The sequence below is a fragment of the Ursus maritimus genome, unplaced genomic scaffold (genome assembly GCF_017311325.1).
Source record: "Ursus maritimus isolate PB19 unplaced genomic scaffold, ASM1731132v1 scaffold_27, whole genome shotgun sequence".
Lineage (NCBI taxonomy): Eukaryota > Metazoa > Chordata > Mammalia > Carnivora > Ursidae > Ursus > Ursus maritimus.
In genome coordinates this window covers 31,440,939-31,449,030 of record NW_024425230.1, presented here as the reverse complement: position 1 = coordinate 31,449,030, position 8,092 = coordinate 31,440,939, and the positions used below count along the sequence as shown (strand labels likewise).

The 8,092-nt window shown below is 35.7% G+C and overlaps 1 protein-coding gene across 2 annotated transcripts in view; it reads left to right on the top strand.

The window, feature by feature from the left end:
* ARIH1 (ariadne RBR E3 ubiquitin protein ligase 1) overlaps positions 1 to 8,092 on the top strand; it is a 117,764-nt gene that overhangs the window by 23,166 nt on the left and 86,506 nt on the right. The gene's annotated exons all lie outside the window — the stretch shown is intronic.

Below are 8,092 nucleotides of genomic sequence, written 5' to 3'. Positions count from 1 at the left end.
AAAAAAAAAAAAAAAAGGATTAGCACCACCAGAACTACTCATTTCTATAGTGTGACATAAACCACATAGATGAAATTGGTTTTCCAAATTACTATATTATGATAAAAGTTGAAGAACCACAATAGAGTTGTGATAAGTATGTGCATGCAGCCATAAGCTAAGGAAAAAGTTCATCCAGTCTGAGAATGGACCTTCAGATTCTTGCTGCTGTGTCTTTTAAGGTTATTTGCTCAATTAAAATGCCTTCAGAACCCTAGGATATTTGGGAGTGGGGGCATTTGTTTTTCTAAATTATGGGATTACAGTGGATGGGAAGGAATGCTGCGTGCTGAGAATGGATTTTTCAGGAATGCCCAGGTGTTTCTTGACTGCTAAAGGCCTCACACGTATTTTTTTTTAAGATTTTATTTACTTATTTGGGGGGGGGAGTGACAGAGAGAAGCAGACTCTCTGCTGACCAGAGAGCCTGATGTGGGACTCAGTCCCAGAACCCTGGGATCATGACCTGAGCTGAAGGCAGATGCTTAACTGAGCCTTCCAGGCGCCCTCTCACATGTACTTTTTAAAAAATTTTTTTGTTAGGTTTATTTTAATTTCAGTATTTCAGTACAGTTAACATACAGTGTTATATTAGTTTTAGATATACAATATAGTGGTTCAACAGTTCTATACATTACTCAGTGCTCATCATGATAAGTGTACTCTTTAATCCCCTTTACCTATTTTACCTAATCCTCTACCCACCTCCTTTCTGGAACCATCAAGTTTGCTCTCTGTAGTTAAGAGTCTGCTTCTTCGTTTATCTTTCTCTCTTTTTTTTTTCTTTGGTTTTCCTTTTTTGTTTTGTTTTTTAAATTCCACACATGAGTGAAATCATATGGTATTTGCCTTTTTCTGACTGGCTGTTTCACTTAGCATAATTCTCTTTACCTCCATCCATGTTGCAAATGGCAAGATTTCATTCTTTTTTATGGCTGAATAACATTCATGTGTGTGTGTGTGTGTGTGTGTGTGTGTGTGTATCACATCTTTATCCTTTCACCTATCAGTGGATACTTGGGCTGTTTCCGTAACTTGGCTGTTAACAAATACTGCTGCAATAAACATAAGGGTACATGTATCCCTTTGAATGAGTGTTTTTGGCTGTGGGGGGTATATATCCAGTAGTGTGATTACTGGATCATAAGGTAGTTCTATTTTTAACTTTTTAAGGAAATTCCATACTGTTTTCCAGAGTGGCTGCACTAGTTTGCACTCCATCAGTAGTGCACTAGGTAGGGTTCCTCTTTGTCCACATCCTCTGCAACACCTGTTGTTTCTTTTGTTTTCAATTTTAGCCGTTCTGATAGATGCGAGGTGATATCTCATTATATTTTGATTTGTATTTCCCTTATGATGAGTGATGTTGAGCATCTTTTCGTGTGTCTCTTGGCCATCTGTATTTCTTTCTTGGAGAAATGTCTGTTCATGTCTTCTGCCCATTTTTAATTGGATTATTTAGTTTTTGGGTGTTGAGTTGTGTAAGTTCTTTATATACTTTGGATATTAACCCTTCATAGGATATGTCATTTGCTGATATCTTCTCCCATTCTGTAGGTTTATCTTTTAGTTTTGTTGATTGCTTCCTTTGCTGTGCAGACGCTTTCTGTTTTGATGTGGTCCCAATAGTTCAATTTTACTTTTGTTTCTCTTGCCTCAGGAGACCTATCTAGAAAAAAGTTGCTACGTGCAATGTCGGAGAAATTACTGCCTGTGTTTCTCTTCTAGGATTTTTATGGTTTCAGGTCTCGCATTTAGGTCTTTAATCCATTTTAAATTTATCTTTGTTGTGTATGGTGTAAGCCAGTGGTCATTATTTTGCATGTAGCCATCCAGTCTCCCAGCCCCATTTGTTGAAGAGGCTGTCTTTCTCATTGCATATTCTCTGAGGCTAAAGGGATCTTAAACATAATACTTCACTTTAATTGTGAACATTAAATAAGTTGAGTACTTGATTTTTTGCCAATTGATATTTCTTTAGCTGCTACACTATGCTGGGTGAAAAAAAATATTGGACAACTCTTTAAAGAGGCATGTATAAATAAGTTAAAATACAGTCATATGTGCGGCATATCACTGACATATATCTGTCATACAAGGTCAGAGAAGGAATGCTTAATTTTTTTTTTTTCTGGGAAGGACTGATAATTCCTGGTGGAAATGGATCTGAAGCTAGGTTTTGAAAAACGAATAATCATAGCTCACTAGGCAGGTGGGATAGGAGAAGCCATCCAGCCAGAGGAAGAGAAGGAATAGAATGTACAAAGGCAGAGGCTGCTAATGGTCTGGTGTGGGAAGTAGTTTGGTAGGAGCTGAGGCTAGACAGGTAGGCAGTTTATGAAAGATTTTAACGTAGTACTAAATGAGATGCATTTATCCCCTAGGACCTAGTGAAACAAATTAATGTAAGATTAGTGTTTAGAAAGACCACTTTGATGGCAGTATAGGGAATAAATGAGAATAGGATGAGATTAGGAACCAAGGAGAGTAGCGAGAAGTCTATTACAGTAATTTGAGGAAGAAATATTTGATGATGTTAGCAAGGCTGGAATAGAGAGAAGGCATTCAAGCAATTAGGAGGTAGAATCAGTGAGAATTGGTGAATTTCATTAAGAGACAAAATAGCTTAGTGGTTAAGTCTTTGGCATCGTATATAGAGCTAAATTCAGGTCCAGCTTTGCTTTTTATCAGTTTTATGATTTTGTGTCAGTTATTTAATTCTCTTATTAATAAATTCTCTTTCCTCATCTGTAAAATGTGTAGTTAAAAAGTAGTTTAGCTGAAACTTTAAGCAGCCTTCATTTAACTGACTTCCAGATTAATTATTCCTCTCCATTCCCTCAATAAAACATTTATTTGATGTCCATGGGAAGCCCTCAGCTTGTTGACCTTCCTAGATAAGCAAGAGTAAATAAAAAAGGAACCAGTCACAGTAGGCCTCATACTTTATGATGCTCCCCTCCTTTTTTTAAGATTTTATTTATTTAGAGATAGAGAGTACACTTGTGCAAGCAGAAGGAGAGGTAGAGGGAGAGAGACAGTCTCCAGCAGACTCTGCCCTGAGCGCAGAGCCCAACATGGCACTCGACTACACAACCCTGAGATAATGACCTGAGCTGAAATCAAGAGTTGGACTCTTAACCAACTGAGCCACCCAGGTGTCCCAAGGCCACTTTTATGAAATGTCCCAAATAGGTAAAGCCACAGAGACAAAAAGATGAGTGTTTGTCAGAGGCTGGGTAGAGAAAGGGAGAATGGCGAGTGGCTGCTAATGGGTATAAGGTTTCTTTTTGGGCTGATGAAATGTTCTAAAATTAATGGTTGACAGAACTGTGTGTCACAGCTCTGAATATAATCAAAACTACTGATGTACATACATACTTCATAAAAGTGAATTTTATGGTATGTGAATTATATTTGAATAATGTTATCAGAGAAAATACTAATATACATACCACATTCACATTTCTGCAATTTTTTTTTTTAAGATTTTATTTATTTATTTGACAGAGAGGCAGCCAGCGAGAGAGGGAACACAAGCAGGGGGAGTGAGAGAGGAAGAAGCAGGCTCTCAGTGGAGGAGCCTGATGCGGGGCTCGATCCCATAATGCCAGGATCACGCCCTGAGCCGCTTATCGACTGAGCCACCCAGGCGCCCCCACATTTCTGCCATTGTCCAATATGTCATTTTATAGTTTTTCTTCTTCTAGTCTAGGATTCCATCCAGGATCATGCATTACATTTGATTATCATGTCTAATTATCTGCTTATGTTTTTGAGAGGTTACAAGAAATGTATAGATCCCTTGGAAATGAAAGGGGAAATGTTTCTCCTCAGTCTTTCTTAAACATGGAGAAAGAATCTACATTATCTTAGATGCATGCATGATAAAATGTTTGATTAAATTAAAATGACTTACACAGATCTAAGCTTTTAATGAAGCTTAAGCAAGCTAGCATTTTGAGATATTAAGGTGTGTTTTAAAAATAACTCAGAAATTTCTTGAAGTGTGAATACTTGTTTGAATGTATTTGAAGTAACAGGAGGACTCTATAAGTAGATTTTAGAGATACTGTTGGTAATTTTGTGTGTGTTTTACTGTATCTTGGTAACTGGCCTAAATGATACTAATGTATTCCTTTAAGCCCCCAAAGTTGTGGTGCTAGCAACCATTTTTACATAGAAAGACAGGGAAATGTAGAATGGTAAAATGCCGAAATATTACTTTTACTTTGTGATTCCAAGTATACTTTAATCACATAGACCTTGGTATTATAGAAGTTTTCTGCATGTAATAATTGCCTTATTAATTTTGGCATAGAAAGTCTTTGGATGTGAAAAATTATTTTGTGTTAAGTAGTGACTACCTCTGAAGAAATTGTGTGGCATGGTTACAGAAATGCCTGCTCTGTAACTGTTGATGGTATTAAAAATACTGATTATTTTGCCTATTGCAGTGGAACTATTTCTACTTGAAAGAGGGAGCGATATGGAAATCAAAAATAGTTTATTTGGGTATGTGTATGGGATGATTGTAGGCCTGAAGTTCAGGTATTTTGCTTATAGAATATAGGTAGATATGTTCTCTTCTGGTTTCCCCCTTCCCTTTATATACCTTGATTTTAATTTTTATCAAGTCTGTCTATCTGGCCTTTGCCGCTGTGGCCCATTGATCTGTCCATCTGTCTGTTACAGTGCATATTGGGTACTTCCAGAAGTATGAATTCAGTGATGCAAAGGACAGGCGGGCTGCAGCAGCAAAGGTAGGACAGAATCATTCCAAAGACAAGTCATTAAAGGACCATTAAACACATATATGTGCAAGCACATTTTGACAGCACATACCTCATTATTTAAGGGCACACTGTTTATCCTGTAAATCTTGATGACAAGCGTGTTCTGACATGACAAATTTGATATATCCACTTATAAAGGGCACAGTTTTATTTTTATTTTTTAAACCAGAATCTTACTTGGCATTTAGGCAACAAAGTAAATTGGTGTTTGCCACTATCTTTAAAAAAAAAAAAAATGCTGAATAATAGAAGAAATGGTTAAATGGAGGATATTAATGTTACTTGCTTGATTCATGGACCTGATTGATTTTCAGAAACTATGATGACAGAGGACCCATTGGTAAAACTGTGGGAGAAAAAGGAGAAGGAAAGCTAGATTGATCTGGCCATGTGTGTATATTTTATATGTCCAAATCTGGAAAATTTTTTTGGAAATAATCTAAATTTTCCAGATTGTTTAACTTCTATGAGGAAGTTTAAGGATTTCTGTTTAAATATTTGTACCATTTGCTTAGATATTTGTATCCATTTGCTTGCAAAATGATAGCGGTTACAATACCAATACCTGGCTTCTTTCTTTTTTAAATGCTGTGTTAGAATGAGAGAATAACAACAGCATTTTTTTATACTGAATTCTAAGACTAAATCAGAGGCAAGCTTTAAGAACTCAGGCAGTACAATGCAAATGTTTGAAGAAAAAGAAATGGAAAGCTTACATATAAGGTAAAGTATGAGGTTGCTTATTTATATTATTCTAGTATTGGCTGACAAAGTGAGCTTCTAGGGATAGCCGAATGATACAGATATTTGCGTCATTTTCTTTGTTGATATGCTTCTAGAAGGAAGGGGCTATGTTTTTCTAAATAGGTTAATATAGCACTTTTCAAGGCTTCTCAAGTGAAAAGGGAGACACAGGTTTGTATTTGGTTTTCAGTGAAGATTGCTGGATTTTCAAAATGACTATAAAACCTAAGATCTCAAGTAGCCACTGCTTAAATTCTGACCCCAAAGGCTGAGGTTAGTAGTTAATACTATAATGAGCTGTATCCTACATTGAGAAGAAGTAGTCTGCTTTCTCTTAAATGTGGAAATGGATTTTGAAGTTTCATGGTATACCATAGTAGAGGTTTTTTGAATCAATTGTGTTGATGTGTTTTGGGGTTTGAGAGCCCCCTTTTTTTTTTGGTCTTGGAAACCTTTTTGGTTACCTTTTTTACTTTCCTATTTTCATATTAGCCCCTTCTTCCAAATGTATTTTATGTATTTCATAGTCTAGATTGTAAATCATTGTTTACCTTGTATAGTATGTCAGTATTAAAATGAGTATTTGTCACATTGTATAATTTCTTTAAAATTGTCCAATCTAGATCAATATAAAGCAAAATAATTCTGAATTTTAGAGACCTGGCTTTCTTCTAATCCTGACTCTGCCACTATTTCAGAAAGAACTTCTACTTTTCAGTTGTTTTCCCTTTTAAAATGGATGCTGGTGGTACCTCTACAAAATTTGGTTAATGTCTTTTTGAAAAGGGATTCTTAGGGTGTGAAGTTGGGAACTGTTAACTGGATATATCATTGCTAAGATTTGATTTTTAAAAAAAAAATAGTGTACTTATGTCAATAAATGTCAATCTACAATTGAAATATTTTAGAAGAAAAATAAATGGGTTTTATTGATGCTCTTTCCTGCTTCCTGCTCCAGTTCCACTTTATTCTGTAAGTTGCAATTTTTTTCCTTCAGTATTACTGTGGATTTAAATATTGTTTGTACAGTATTTTCTGATATGAACATATCAGTTTGGCATTTTTTCCACCCTGTATTGTGTGTCTCCTTCCTATTGTTCCCTTCCTTTTCCTTTCTTGACCTAACCTAACCTTGGAAGTGGGTTTGCTGGACTTTGGGTAAAGACATTTACAGTTTTTATAAATACGATGGAACGTTTTCAAAGGTTACTGAGTTTATCTTTACACCAATAGTGTGTGAACTGTCATTTTCTTTGCACGTTTGCTGACACTATTAAGAATCTTAAAATTTTCATTAGCCTGATAAAATATTGCTTGGTTTAATTTAACATTTTTCTAAACTGTCTTTTCATATCCTTTGCACCTTTTCTTAATGAGTTCTTAATGTATGATTGTTACTGTAGCTCTTTTCTCCACCTTGTTGTTTTAAACATGCATGTGGTAACAAATGAAAAAGTTATTATCATCTCCAAATGATTACATTTATAACTTTAATATACCTCTTTCTTTTCCATTACCTTTTGACATTTTCTTCTTCCTTTCTTCTCTCACCTTTGATAACCCGCTCTGTGCCACCTATATTTTTGTTATCAAAGTCCTTTTGATTTGTGATCGTAGCCAAGTCTTAATTTGCTAATAGCTTGATTTTTTTTTAAGTGACACTATTGAACAATGTTCGTTTTATGACAGTCCAAGCAGTATATTAGGATTATTACTTTTTTTCTTTTTTAAACAGGCTTAATGCCAAATGCTCTGGACCTTCCAGAGAACAGTGCTTCCGGTGTGAAGGTCATTTGGATTGTATTGACACTCTCCTGGAGCCCTCCCTCCTGCTCTTCTAATCAGGATGCCCTTCCCGCTAAGCCTCTTACTGTACTCTTGAGTTGGAGCCTCTGTTTCTTAGATCTGTGTCTTTTTCTTGATTTAATCTCATTTGAGGGGCTACATCCTTAATTTAACTCCCATGTAACTTTTCCTATGATACTATTTGTTGTGGCCCTGATGGTGTCTTTAATTTGCCTTCGATTTGGTCGGTGGATGATTCAGCTGAGAAAGTCTAGATTGGAATGTTTATGAAAGATAACTGCCTTCTGCACTTAACTGTTGCTGTTAAGTCCAGTACCAGTCTGCTTCTTGTTTCTTGATGACTTTTTAAAGTTTCAGCCTTTTCTCTTTATCCTTGGTTGTCTGAAGAGATGTGTTAAGCGTGAATCTTCTCATTTTGTTGGGCCTTGGTAGACACTTTCAACTGGAAGACTTGTGTCCTTCTAAAGCTTAGGGAAATGAATTTTAATACTGCTTTGGTAATTTTCTTCTTTGTCCTCTCTGGAATTCCTGTTATGATTGTTAGAAACAATGGATAGTGGCTTAAATAAAAATGATGATAAAATTATATAAGAAAGATTAGAGGGAAGGTGAATGTTAAGTGCTGAATCTTCATCATTTACAAGGATGGTAATAGTTAATATCTAAAAGAGAAAGAGTAACTATCTGAACAAAAGCATATTATTTAG